This window comes from Oreochromis aureus, linkage group 12 (genome assembly GCF_013358895.1).
Source record: "Oreochromis aureus strain Israel breed Guangdong linkage group 12, ZZ_aureus, whole genome shotgun sequence".
Taxonomy (NCBI): domain Eukaryota; kingdom Metazoa; phylum Chordata; class Actinopteri; order Cichliformes; family Cichlidae; genus Oreochromis; species Oreochromis aureus.
Window position 1 is genome coordinate 16,556,641 of NC_052953.1, and position 14,937 is coordinate 16,571,577.

General features: G+C 37.3%; 1 protein-coding gene and 1 long non-coding RNA gene across 2 annotated transcripts in view; one reads left to right on the top strand and one right to left on the bottom strand.

Annotated features, from left to right (window-relative positions):
* The window catches only part of grid2 (glutamate receptor, ionotropic, delta 2), a 487,335-nt gene that overhangs the window by 251,134 nt on the left and 221,264 nt on the right, over positions 1–14,937 (bottom strand). The window lies entirely within an intron of this gene.
* Positions 384–12,047, top strand: LOC120443058. Its single transcript, XR_005615104.1, has 3 exons — positions 384–695; positions 2,966–3,282; positions 10,547–12,047. It is a non-coding gene; the product is annotated as an uncharacterized LOC120443058 (long non-coding RNA).

The window sequence follows — 14,937 nt, forward strand, 5'->3', positions numbered from 1 at the left end:
CTGGTAATGCAATTTCTGCATGCAGTAATGCAACTTCATTTCATGTTTTGGAGAGGCAAACCATGAAATGGACACAGTGGATCTGTGTTTCTATTAGAAGTTTTGCCATGATACTGGGTTGCCATAACATTTTGACAGACATATGTTATTGTGCCTATCGAGAGAAGTAAAAGAAAGAAACGTGACTATTGCTCAGTGTGCGAAAACTGCTGACACATGCAGAGATGTTTTCACTGTGTACCGATCTCTGTATAGAAATGTGATTAAAAGCCTGAAACACTGGGACCTGCTCATTTCACTTTTAAAATGCAAAACAAGATGTATCCATGTCCTCACCCCACACTCAAAAAAATGAATGAGGTGGATTGTTCAGTGTATATTAATTATTTATTTTCATTTTACTTAAAATATATGTTTTTGTTAAGTTAACATATGTTTTTCTAATCAAGTCTACGTAATTGTGTCTATTATTCACTGTACATAATACTAATGTGTTACTTGATGGCATAACATTTAAGTTAAGTCAATTAGGATCGATATACTTTGTATATCCACAAGGTGGCAGTAATGCAAAAACAGTTGTAATGAAACCGCGAAGAACAACAAGGTTTCACGGCTTGGGCCTGCTCATGCGCAAGACTTCAAATTTAACTTAAAAACGTTGTTTTGGCGCCAAGCTGCTGTTTCGTTGAGAGGTAAGACCACTTTTTTCTTTGACTATGTTGTGTAGTATCTACATGTCGAGCATGGTTATATTTTGCGTTTGTCTTATAAGACATGTTATATCGTTTGCGTGCGCTTGTTCTACATTAGTTTTACTGGGTCCTGGACATGCTTAACATGCTTATTTTGTGGACTGTGTAAGAAACATTTTTATTGTTTTTGGTTTTATTAAGGGATTAGCTACAGGGGTTCATGGGGTTATTTTTTCATTTGCTTTCTTGGGATTCCTTTACTGTAATCCGAGAGTCATAAATATCGAATAGGATAGCAAGGATAGCATAAAGTGACATTTAAAATCCAAAAAGTCGAGGACGAAAGCCACTGTGACACCATTGTTATGCTCTATCAGTAATCTGTATTATGTAAAAATGGTCTGTAAATACAGCATGTTTCCTAGGAGTGATACAGATCAGCATAGTTATAAATTACAGTTTGTTAAATCACACACTTACTTTTTAAAATAAAATTATTCACGACATATGAGTGGGCAGACAATGGAAGTCGACAGTCCTGGTGATAATTGCTTCTATAGAAAGTTAGCACATGGCAGTGTCAATCTGCTGTATATGAATACCAGTGAGGGCTGAGTAAAGAGCGACAGGACAGTCAAAGTTTTGGTATTGTGCTCACAGCTTTGAGAAATCCAGCCATGCCAATAACGCACTGGTTCTGATAACATCTCTCGTTCCTAATAAATACACTTTTCTAGTGGCAACTACTGCACACACATTAGGAACAAATTAAGACATGTTTTTAGTCTTCAGTTTGGTTTATATTCCCTGCAACAAACCTTAGTAACTCAGGTTTATATTTTTCATTGTTTGATGTAGCAAACGTGTTGTGTTCATTGATGCATTGACCATTTGCGACGTTCATCTGTCTGCATTTATATATTAGGCGCCAATTAACTGCAAATCTTTGCCAAACTCTTTGAGTGATTGCAGTCAGTCCAAGTCTGACTGAGACATGTTGCCTCCAAACAAGGCGCCTTGTGCATCCTCATTTCTGTTGACAATGCTCTTTTTGATTGGAGTCTAGTGTTTGCATTAAACATTTCAGTCTTATTGAAGAAGCTGCTTTTCTAACCCTTAGTGAACAAAGCTTGATGTATCGATTCTCTAATGTAGTCACGTTCAAGTCTGCGTGACTGCATGCCATGCACCATCCCCTTAGAAACAGTGTATCAGTGATATAATGCAGACAGCAACACTGTTACATAGAATAATATTTTAAATTTGTAAACTTGCTTCTGACGCCACATTTCCTACAGTTTTAGCCCTGCCTTGTAGAAATATTTGGCAGTCATATTTACAAAAAATTATGGCTGCACATTGATTTGCTTGTGGAAGCTGGGAAATTCAATCCACCTGATGGTTAAATTAAACTGCACTTTAGTGGAAGGGATACAATTATAAGTAACTGACCTTTTTCAGTTATTATGCTCAATGCCTGAAAAACCTTCTTCTTCATGTGGTGTCAGACTTTTAGAACACAATGTAAGTCTATTTATGTGTCATCATTACTATGATGATAATAACTTGTGATAAGACCATGATTTTCAGTGTCTCTTGACTCTTTGAGCAATTTCACGGTGCAGCAGGCACAATATGATAAAGAAATATGGCAGGAAGTAGTCAGTCTAACTGCTTAGGTCTTATACGGTCAGGTGTAAGTAACACCTTTTTTTGTATTTTTCTACTGTACACTACCAAAGTGGATTTGTCAGATTTGTTAAAGTCAAATTTGTCAATGCAAGCCAAGAACAAGATAATTAGGCTTAAATAAAATAAAAACCCATCAGCAAGACATCTTTTACAATCTAAATGATAAGCAATGTGTTGCCAGCTCAGCAGCACCAAAGAATACAACCAAAGTGGTTAATGACAGAATTATGTCCATGATTAAGAAAAACTCCTTCACAACATCTAACCAAGTCAAGAACACTCCAGGAAAATTTTACATTATTGTCAAACAAGACATGCTTTCATGAAAGTACCAGCAAGGTGAAAAACCTACATCACATCTGGAAAAAAAATATGAAGCTACAATTAACTTGAATCAGAATGGTGGAAGATGCAACTCATGATCCAAAACATACAACATCATCCGTCAAACCAGTTGGAAGCATGTTATGACATGGCCATGTATGACTGCCGGGCCACTAATGTTTCCTGATGATGTGACTGCTGTTCATTATTTAAATATCTTAACCTAATCATTTCTTTCTGCATTCATTTTCCAGAAACCCCTCAGTTTTTCCCTCCCCACTGAAGGTTTGTGCCGCTATAACGATCCTAAATCTCTAAACCCTCATCCATTTATCTCTTCACTTATTGATTCATCTACCTATCCACCCATTTACACATTAATCTCCTCATCCGTCTATCGCTTTGCCACTTTTCATTTACTCCTTTCCATGAATGAGCTGAAGGATGAAGTACACGCCTGAAAGATTCATGGTTATCCACATCTGTGACTTTCCCACGTTTGCTTGATCCTGCCAGTTTCCTTCTGTCATGTCGCGGCGCCCTCTTCAATCCTTCACCTCCAAACATAACTGTAAGTACATGAAAATGTGAATATGTGCATAGAAAAATAAATAGAGAAGACACTGTTGTCATAGGGATAAGAGGAGGTACAAGAGGTGAGCTAAGAAAGGATGAGACCCAGTAAATTAACATATTAAGCGGATAAACTGGTTTCAGGTGGATATTCTTTCATGTGTGCCCATGTAATTTCTTGTAATGTCACTCCTCTTTTCTTTTGCTGTTATATATTTGTCAGTTTTGCTGCAAGAAGTGTGTAGATTTTTTTTGCATAAAAACACCAAAACTACATGTACTTTGCTCACTGCTTTTCATCTTCTTCTTTACTAAAGTATAACAAGAGCTGCATCGTTTTAAAGACTTACAGAGTAACTTTTGAATCATATTGGTTTTAAATTGCAGTCCCGCTACAGCAAACTGTCAGAGATGTTCCTGCCAAAGTTTTTTTTTTTTTTTGTTATACTTCTTTTATAAAATTTGAAAACTGTTATCTGACATGGCAAGTCATGTCATCTCATCCTATTCACCCTATCGACCCAATTAAAGCATGTATTACAAGGCTTTTTTTTTTTTCTTCAAGCTTGCCTATAGTATGACTGCTTGCTAACACCAGCTTGCTATTCCTCTGGCACCAGCCTATCACAGGGCCCAGGGCTATACCATAGAGTTGTATATAATCCTTTCTATGATCTCAGTCTGTTTCTCTGGGCAACAGGGCTCCTGAGGTGAGTTTTGTATCTGTCTCAGCCAGAGTCAGACAAATCTTGCTGGAGGTAGTTAACAAAAGAGCAGATGATACTGAGAAAAGAAATATCACAAAACAATCAAAACATGTGTCCCTTATTTATTTTCCTAATTCTTAACATTCCTCCTAAAGGACAGGAGTGAAGATGTGAGACAAGAGGAAAAATCATAAAAGTATCTTTCCATTGTTTTTTTTTTTTGTCCCTTTCAAAACTATTAAAGAATACGTTCATATATGTAACTCATTTACGTATTATTTTTGCCTGACTCATCAGCAATATATGTTAGTTATGTTGTTCTCTATTTGCAGGTAAACAAAGCTGCATAAGTGTTTATTCGACCACTTCAAGGACAACTCACAAGGGCAGAGAATGTTCTGAACAAGGACACTGTCCAAATCCTTCTGTGTTCTGCTTCTTAGTAACTTTGCTATCTCTTACATAGGGATTTCAAATTAGCTGCAACAGGCTTATGTTTGTTCTCAGAGGACAGAGATGAATTATTTTAGTATCTAAAGTACTCTGCCTGCTGCTATGCTAGTATTAAGCTCATGAAAACCCACAGGAAAGCCAGGTGATAAAAAATATGACCCATATTTTAAAACCGAGACCAGGTTGCAAGAAAGCTGTGCCTATGTATAAGAGAAAGACTCAGCACAGGCACTGATAAAGAGGAAAATATGAAAGAGAAACCGGGATGACAGGGACCACAATTAACATGTGAACATGTTTTCACACACTCACACAGCTTTCCACACATACGTGGACTCGTGCCCAAAAAGCTGAATCAAATTCCCCAAAGAAACATTTATGCTCTTTTCAAAAGGATCTGTGATATACTACAGTCTATTTAGCTGTGTCTTGGCACCAGTAAGCACACTAATTTAAATAAATGACTATTTCTGTGTTTACTCCCACTCTTCACGTTGATTCCTCCCTCTCTTCCCCACAGTTCCAAATCTAACTGACTGTAAAGCATTCAGCAGATACAAAAGAAAAACAAACAAACATACAAAAAAAAGTGCAGGAAATTCTAATTCTCTTCTGATTTTGGAGTCCGTTGGCCAAGACAGCTTTGTGAGGTGAATGCCAGGTTTATGATGCCAGGTGTCTGGATTACTGGTACTGTTTGCTGAGAGTAGATCAGTACTGGGTGAGAGACAAAAAGAATGAAGCTCATTAGAATAGTATTTCTCATGCGTTACAGAGAATCAAGAAGGGTAATTTTGCCAAAAAGGAAGAATAGTCTGATTGCACCGAGGCACACTATAGTTAGTGTGCTATTGGAGGTCTTGGATTTGAGAGTTTCCCCATTTATTGGCTGGTCAACTTACTATATATGACAACAAACATCTCTCACCCAAGCCTTGTATATGTGTACTTAATTCAAATAAATGTTTAAGCTTATACACAAAAGCTCAAATATTTATTTGAGCAAATGCAAACTGCTGACAACGGCTGTATTAGTTTGAATTTAGCTGTTCTTCACTTGTTCTCAGATCACTTAACAAAGCCAGGGATGCAGATGAGAGAATAAGGCTAAAACTGTCGACAGTGCGGCTAGAGCCAACAGTTGATTGGCAAGCGTGAAAGAGCCACCCCTAATTCGTGAAATCTGAGAGGTCCACCAACTCCTTCCATCTTTTGCAATGTCGCTATTCAAGTGTGCACCAGGCCAAAGTCACCCTTAGGCCACTGGGAAACTTCCAAAGTCTCCCAATACCGTGATACTGATAAGTCTGTTGACTGACAGATTTGATATTAATATGACTTTTCCAGTTATACTGACCAAAGGGCTTGGAGACCCACTTTCATACCATGTTTTGCAGTCCTATATATACTGTACCGCTCTTTTCCTCTCAGACAAACTGTGCTGCTTTATCTGCAGCAAGCAGCTGTGATGATTTCATCGCATTTAACGTCTGTATTTTTTCTAATAATATACATTCAGTTTGACCATCTATGTAAAATACGTCAACAAACAAGCAAAAAACATAGCATTATGTGTGGAGGGTAGAGTTTCTCAATTTCTTGACATAGAGGAGTTTTTCAAGGAGTATACTACAAATAAAATTCGGCACAGTCGGGCTTTCTTTGGGTTAGCTGGCTCAACAAAACCTTAAACTCCAGTTAAAGATAACAGGTATTACAACTGTGATGCTGCTTTCTGGTTCAGGCTCTGTGTGAACTTATAAAAATAGGTATTTTTTGGTCCATGTGACTCCTCTTCCACACAAAATTATTCCTATGGTGCCACTCCAATCAGCGACATTATCAGATGATGATAAAATAGCAATTAAAATTCAATTAAAAACAAAACAAATATAATAATAAAATGTTAAAGGAAAAGAGATTAATGCCACAGAAAATCATTAATCTGGTGATTTAGTCCATATAGCGGTAAAATAATTATTTTAATTCAAGTTATTTTAAAATAGTTAATTTGTTATGTTTGCTTTTGATGCTGCTGTTTATTTCTAACTTAATGTGACGTCTTCACATTAGAGCTATGCAACTTTAAACTGGACATATTCTAAGGTTACTGTCCAACAGCTTAAAAAGGCAAAAAAAAGTTGCAATAAAAAACGTGGAAATTACAGATCAAAAGTGATATTAATTTTATTGATTTAATAGGTATTCTTCAGAGTAAGCAGACTAAGCGATGGATTACAACCAAGTATAAAAACATTTCTAAATCTTCCAAATAACCAAAATAATACATGCACTGTGACAATGCAATGCACAGTTTGCACTTCATTTAGTGGTTTTATTACCGTCTAGTAACGACACAGCTTTACAACTTGCACATAAAAGAACCATAATCCTCCAGAGGAGAATCTAGATTGCACTTAAAACATGTTGTAATTAAAAGGATCCGCAGAACCGTGGCAGTTCCAGGTGACTGTAAACGGAAGCTCGGAACAAAACCTTCTCCCGACCAGGTTACGTGTTCAGCATCAGTTACCATTGAGCTGATTACTATTAAGCCAGGTATATAGAGAGCCTCATCGGTGGCACAGAAAAGTTTTGACTTTAAACTCAACATAGCTTGCTACGCCAGTAATCTCAATTCGTAGGACAGCTCTGTCCAGTCTTGAGATTCTGCAAGTTTGTGGATGCAACATGTTTTTTGGCAAAAGATTAAAGAAGCGAAAGACACCAGCCATACCAACCTTTCAGTATATTGTATCTTTTTGGGCTTTCTTTTTTTTTTAAACACCTAAAAATCTAAGAAAGGTTAGGTGAGCAGTATAAAGCAATATGAAGAATGAAAAAAGTCTGCGCTGGAAGCAACATGTAGCACAGTGGATTAAGCAGTGATCTTCCACCTGGGAGCATGAAGTTCAAATTCTGCATAAAGCCAAAAGTCAGCATTGGCTTGGTTGCTACTAAAATGGATTAGGGAAAATAAGGTTGTTACATAAAAAGTCTATTTCTTTTAAACTTTAGGGACATGCAGGAGAATATTCTAACAAGTACAGGCTGGCTTAAAATCTTATATTTAAATTGAGAAGTAAGATCAAAATCTTTCTTAAAGCAGCGGCAGGTTGAGTCATCCTACTACCAGATCATATGAAAGCAGAGTTCGTAACCTGTACCTACCCACTGCTCTACCTGTCTCTCTTAATGTTGCTTGTTTGTTGCTCTCTGCATGGCATTTTGCACACTGCCAGCCAGTGACTCATAAGCCAGAGAATAGCGGCAATTTACACATACGGTTTTATGCACACAATTTACACATGAAACTACGGTGAAAGAAAGAACGTGCACATACACACACAATCACTTAGTTCATAGAAAAAAAAGAAAGAAAACAAAAACAAAATAAAATAATAAAAAAACAGGCACCTCCAGCACCACCTTAACACAGCTTAATGTTTGTTTGGCTGTGCAGCCCAGTCAACCATAGCTGGATTTTCCAACAGCTAGCACACAGGTGCATCGGATTAACACTTAGTGGGGTTGAACTGCAAAAACAGCCTATTGCCATTTCAATGCCCTGTCACACTGTGCTGTTCATGAAGAGTCCCTAACACCTGGACGGTCAGTGATTAAAATTGAAAAAATAAATAAAAACAGATGTAACTGTATCCAGCTGTATGAAAACACAGACTATGTGCTTAAATTTGATGACGTACACTGTCAATAAAAATGTACAATGTTTCTAAATAGTGCCAAAATTACAGACAAATTATCAGTCAGTTTTAGGAAGTTTTACTCTTAAAACACATGAAATTGATTTATTGCTTGTAGTTGATTCTGTTCTATCCTGATTCTTTTGCATTTGAAACATCTGGCCATTACATCTTTATAAACTACCTTGAATGCCGTGGTAGCACCAAGGATGCTGCTCTTTCCCAGTTTTGCCCCTACTTATCAGACAAATCTCATCCTCATCCTTCCTCTCTCATGAAGTGTACCACAGTGGTCGATTCTTATTCTCTATCTATACGGTTCCACTGGATAAGATTATCTATAAATGCTGTGTTACTTTCCACTGTTATGTGGATAATACCCAGCTATATGTTCTGCTGACAGACAGCAGTCTAAGGGCAATCTCAAATCTTGTGGCTTTTCTCTCTTAAGTTAAATGCTGATGTCACAAAATGTCCTACAGGTCAAATCAGGTCCGATCTGAGATCCTTCTCATGGGTAACTAAACTCCTGATTGATAAGATTGTTAAGAAGTCATCTATGTGGTTCTTTATCATGTACTGTAATTCCCATCAGATTTTCCACCTACAGCTCATTCAAAACTCAAACCTTTAACATATTTACTGAGATAAAATTATATCACTACCATTCTTGATACCCTACACTGGCTACCTGTTAGGTATCAGATTGACCATTAATTGGAGATAATTTATCAGAATTCCAGGAGCGGGACCAAACCTCCATACATGCCCCTTCCTGTTCTCTGTCTATATATGATATTAGAGGGGACCGTTTTAGGGGCCTTCCCCAAAACGCAGCCTTAATTCACGTTCAAGACATCTGCCATTATCTACTAGAAACTCTGTTAAACCTAAATCAGTATGTGGTCCGAGCAAGCGAACTACTTTTAAAGCTGTACACGAGCTTGCTCACATTTTTGTGAGAACAAGGCATTATGTTACCTTATGTTACTCCATTCAAAACGTTATCAAAAAGGATGAATATGTGGGTATTATCCCTCTGCAGGTTTCTGGAAGTTGGGCACTCAAGGGGACAGTGTGATATTAATAAGAGATGTCTTACAAAACCTAAATCTAAATCTTGATTTTCAGGCTCAACTGTAGTTTAATCCAGGGGCTGCCTAAGAAACAGCTTAGATATTTTTGAACTGTCAATCTTGCAAAGCAACTGTTACACAGTTCCTGGTTAAAAACCATTAGGAAATAAGCATAATATGCATCCTTAAAGAACACAGACACAGTTCAACTTGAATATTTGTATTAAAATAAATGAGGAGCTGTATTAATAAAAGAAGAATCATGACCAATTGATTCAGCTCATTTTATATCCTTTCAACACACTATGCACGCTGCCAAGGTGCACTAAATGTTTTATAATAATTCCGTGAGGAAAGTCATCTAATCTGGTTTTCCTAACTGCAGAAATTGACAATGTCCCACTTGATTATTGCTGGTATGAAATGAGTAACCACTAAGGGCTTGTTTGGCTGGAAGCCCAAAATGATTGCCAGTCATGTAACATGACTGACAATCCATTCAAATATAAGCTAATTACTTACCCAGCATGGGCATGAAAATAACATTTGTATAATTATATATTTGAGCTAATAGTTCATGTGGCCTTCTCAGAGACAGTTTGAGAAGCACTCAGTCAAAGCTAAACGGCATCCTTTCCATCCAGCCTACTACAAGAAGAGAAGGGAGAAAAAGTGGCAGAAAACAAAAAAGCAATAATAAATGAAAGATTTACAACAAAAATGATCGATGGGATTTGCCTTTAATCCAATTCTTCAAGCTTTAAAGCCATAGAGAGAACTATTTATGAAAAGCACTATTCCAAAAAAATCAATTAGCTACTGAAAAGACAGACGACTTTTCCCTGTGCTAACATGGTCACTCTCTGTCTTACTCAGTGTAAAACTATGAACATTAATCCACTCATGAAGATGAACTACACAGTGTGACTAATATGCAAGACTGACCTTTCAGTTTGTTTATGATGTCATGTGTTTCTGGATGAAGTGTGAATCCCAGATTGTTACCAGCTGTGATAGAAGAGCTGATATTGATTTGTGCGTGCGTGTGTGTGTGTGTATTTGTGCACTTTGGTAATAGTGTTGATTGATTCCCGAATACTCATGCATCTGAACCTCAATGTGTTGATTGGTGTTGCAGCTGCTGTGATCTTATCACAAGATGGTCCTCGGTTAATTCATTTTCTTGTTTCCTGCCTGATGCCTATAAATCAACACACTGAAAATTGCTTTTCTTTATCTGCTTACACCAATTATTCACACTAAACATTCAGATTTCTGTGAATGTACAAATTCACAAGTGTGTATGTTTGTGTTTCCCATAGGGTCATCCTCCACAGCTTCTCTGTAATATTACTTCGAGTGTTATACAAGATTAATGCCTGACAGTATGTGTCCTGGTGTCTCTTGAGAACTCCACCAGCTCATCAACACTTTTTCTCATGCTAGCAAAGGTCAAATCGGGGCAACTTTTGGATAAGCATACATTTGCTAATAATGGTCTCTTTTTAGATTTAGACTTGTACATTAATGCCCCAACTATTATCATAAAAAAAGACAGACTGAGAACAGATTTAAGAACAGTGCAGAAATTTTTTTAATCTGGTGATTAGTCTGCAGTAAACCCAGCTTTTCACCTGCTGTCAGCAAGGACAGGTTCCCAGCTCAGTAGGTAGAGTGGTCGCCCCCATAATCAGAAGGTTGGGGGTTCGAATCCACTGAACGGCTAACCTGAGGTACCCCTGAGCAAGGTACCATCCCTATACGCTGCTCCCCGGTGCGCCTGCTTAGTGGCTGCCCACTGAGTGAATGGGTCAAATGCAGAGAGAGTAATTTCCCCATGGGAGATCAATGAAGTTTACATTATTATACTCTTTATTTTTAGAATTTCATTGTTTTTTTCTTTCTGATGTTTGTTACATTTTCACTTTTGGTGGTGGGATTATGTAGGAAAAAGACGGATCTAAACACATTAAAAACATATGAAAAAACACAAGAGTAAAACAAATGAGGTTTGCAAGGCAAAAAAAAAGAAAATAAAACAAAAAAAGGAAAAAAAAGTTTAGTTTTATTATTATTATTGTAGTTGTAGTATTGTAATCTGCAATGATTGCACATGTTTCTCACTTTTTTAGTGATAAAATCAAAAAAAAAAATACCTAAAATATAGTACAATGGAAGGAAGTGTTACTTGAGTTGTTCACTCGCCACCTCCATAACAAAATCATTCAAAATGCTGGAACCAGATTGGTCAAAAAAAGGTTGGACAGAAGTTGCAGCAGCCACCTGCAGGGACAGAGTGTTCCTGGGCCTCAGAACAGAATGAGCAGCATGGATATTATTTGAATATTTTTATTATTTTTCTTTCCCTGTAAAAATGATGATGTTTGACTTGTATTTAACGTGTATATGATTGTTCTTATTTTATTAGTACAACATTTAATGTTATTGCTATTGGTTGTTGCTATTTCTTTTTTTTATTATTTTAATGTTTGAACTGAGCAACAAATGGAGATGCTGCATTTCTTTATCCCAGTGTTTCCTCAGAGTTTCTAAAAACTGCATATAAAGGACTGAATATAAATCCCCCAATAATACACCTTTTTTTAAAGAGACCCAAATAGAAACCATACAGCCACACGCCTTCTCTTTACCATGCCATGTCAACAAGCTCTGCACAACTTATTTACACAGTGAGGCTGGATCAAATTGCAGTCACAATCAAGATAATTGGAGCGCATTTTAATACCAGGTGTAACCCTGTCAGCTATAAATTATGTTCCTATACAATGAAATTGTGGTACAGGAACATAATCTAATTACAGTTAGGTGAAATGTAATCACTGCCCGCATTATGTTTACAGGCAGTCTCGCTAATTATCTACCTATCTTTTTCTTCATGAATGATGTGCCACATTTATGAATGGCTGATTTTTTGGAAAACGCATTGTAAGCACACGATGTCAGAACAGAGATGCAGCCAACTACGGGCACATTTAGAACATTGTGGTTTCATCAATTAGTGCCATTAGATAGTGGTGTTATTGTGCGTGTACCTTGGATCTCAATTTGCTGTGGACTGTTTTGGTTCCATTTTTGAGAGCCTCTGTGAGCATTATTTAAAACTGTCCAGTAGTCAATATCAGTCTGAGTATAATGGTATGATACTGAGCAGACATTTCAGCCACTAAAAGTACTGTGGGGATTTTAAATATCACTTAATGAATCCCCCCCCCCCAATGTACTTTCATAAAAAATGAAGTAAACAAGAAAAATGCAAATTAGGTATAATTTGATGTGAGCACCCTTTCCTTTTCAAACAGCAGCGAATATTTCATGACCCTTGGCAGGGAGGTTGTTCCAAGCCCATTGGAAAGCTGGCAGCAGTTGTTATGGTTGTAGGCTGTCAAATTTATTTTTGGTCAGACAATATTAGCGATACTGAGAGCACAAATCTGTGTTGTGTTGGCATCTTATGCAGGATTCCTCATTCTTGGTGGTGATTACCCTAGTTGCAGGACTGTAGTCATGATATAATGGATATTTGGGATAACGAGAACGTAAAGGCGAGAGTATATATAAAGTGCCTTTCTACTCTACTTGAGTCGAAATGACATTTACCAATTCACACACACAAACACATTCATACAAGCACTCTTGTCTATATCTATATACTTGAATGCGTTGGAGGTTCGGGGTTCAATACCTTGCCCAAGGACGCTTTGGCAAGCAGACTTGAGCTGCCAGGGATCAAACCACCAACCCTCTGATTAGTAGATGTCCCGCTTCAGCTCCTAAGCCACAGTCTCCCCAAACGCTGATGCTCGCTTTGTTTTTATAGTGTTAAACTAGTGAAAACTAGTTAATAGCATCAAGACATGTTATTCACCAACATCTTGTACTTTTAGTTCTTCTTTCACAAATCAACACACACAAAATGTCACCTTTCAGTCCTCGTGAAGTCTACACAGTGCAGACAGAACAAAAATATTTCCAGAAAGTCCACTTAAGAGTGCTAAAAGTACAGCTGTGGGTTAGCAGCGTATGGCGAAGAGTGGGATTTCTGTGATGCAGGGTACATCTGTATGCTCAATTCTCTGAAGTGGGGTGATACACAGCAGCCACTTCTGGGAGGGCTAAACAACATTTTCATTCTTTATAGGCTTAGCTCTTCTTTTCAACTTTGTTGTCTTTGAAGTTGAGTGTTTTCCTTGTTACAGCTGCCATTACACTGTGGAAGCACATAATCTGGACCTGAGAGATAAAGACTGAGTGAAATGAAAGCAGAATAATTATTTTTAAAAAGTCACAAAAATATAATGAAAAGAGTCTTACTCGACTTGATCCCTCAGACAGATGTAGAAAAAGGCTAGGGTCAAGAAATTTTTGTCTTATTATATGTATAACAAATGAGTCACAAGAAAGAAAAACAAAGAACCCCACACATTTTCTAATTTCTTCTGACCTGGATTAACTTCACTAATTACGGTCCATATGGATGAATACACATGGTCACGCATTTACAAAATAGGATGCTAACAACTTCATATTCCTTGTTATGCAAATGATTTCAGTCATGCAACATCTGGTCCTACAAATAATAATAAGGCTATTGCCAGCGATCAAAGTGTGCATTTGACATTATAATAACGCCTTAAGTTGCACAAAAAATATATTCTTTCAGTCATGCAATTAACTTGAGAATGCTTGAATCTCTAGAGAGCTTTACAAAGACAATGGCCTCATTTGTACATCAAGTCTAGCATTTCAGTACCACTTGGAAAACATCTTCCATCATTTTTGAAAATATGACAAGAACGCACGACACAGGTGAACTCGCTCCTTCTGTTCACTAGTGATGGGGTTGGTGTGAGTGTATACATCAGTCAGGTTTGATATATTAATCCGTGTGCTTACATGTCTATGCAAGAGGACTGTGTGTGCATCTGTGTCCAGATGTTCACATCCAGCGCCTGTCATGAAGCATCAGGGCGGACTAATCCTAGCATAACCAAAAGCCCTCTATATTTTTTAAAGGCAAGCACAGCAGCATGAGAGAATAACAGAACAGTTGTAATACATTAATGAAAAAAAAATCCAGCAGATGTGCAACTCAAAGAAAAATATGAGACTTTCTAAAACACAGAATCTCTGACTGACTTACTAAGACAGTGGAAATGTTGCAAAGTAACATTAGTAATGCTATCATAACTGTCTATAAGTGCACATACTTATAGGTGCTTTTCATGCCTACATGATAAAAATGTGGGCATGAAAACACACATGAGCAAGCAAATACTTGATTTTCCTTTTCAGCCTTTTCAGACCACTGAGAATATCAACAGATGTAATATCTCTTTGTCTAAACAGCAGTACACCCTTATTCCCAGGCTTTAATTGTACTAAACAAGAGCACAAGAGTATTTGGAAAGTGACGAGTGCAAAGCAGAGAGAATATATACTAATGAGACTAATGACTAGTTGGACAGAGGTGAGGCACAAAAAGGAGACAGACCAATGATTGGAAGTGCAACTAACTGCAACTATAAGACAAACTGGAACAAAATAGGAAACAACTCAACAGAAACTCAACATCATGAAGCCTTTAGCAGAAATAAGTTTGTTGTCTATCATTTTTAATGCATGCATGCAGAAAAATGTAAAAATCTTCTCAGTTGCAAGATTTTTAATGGTTGTCTTGCGTGTACTGACAGTT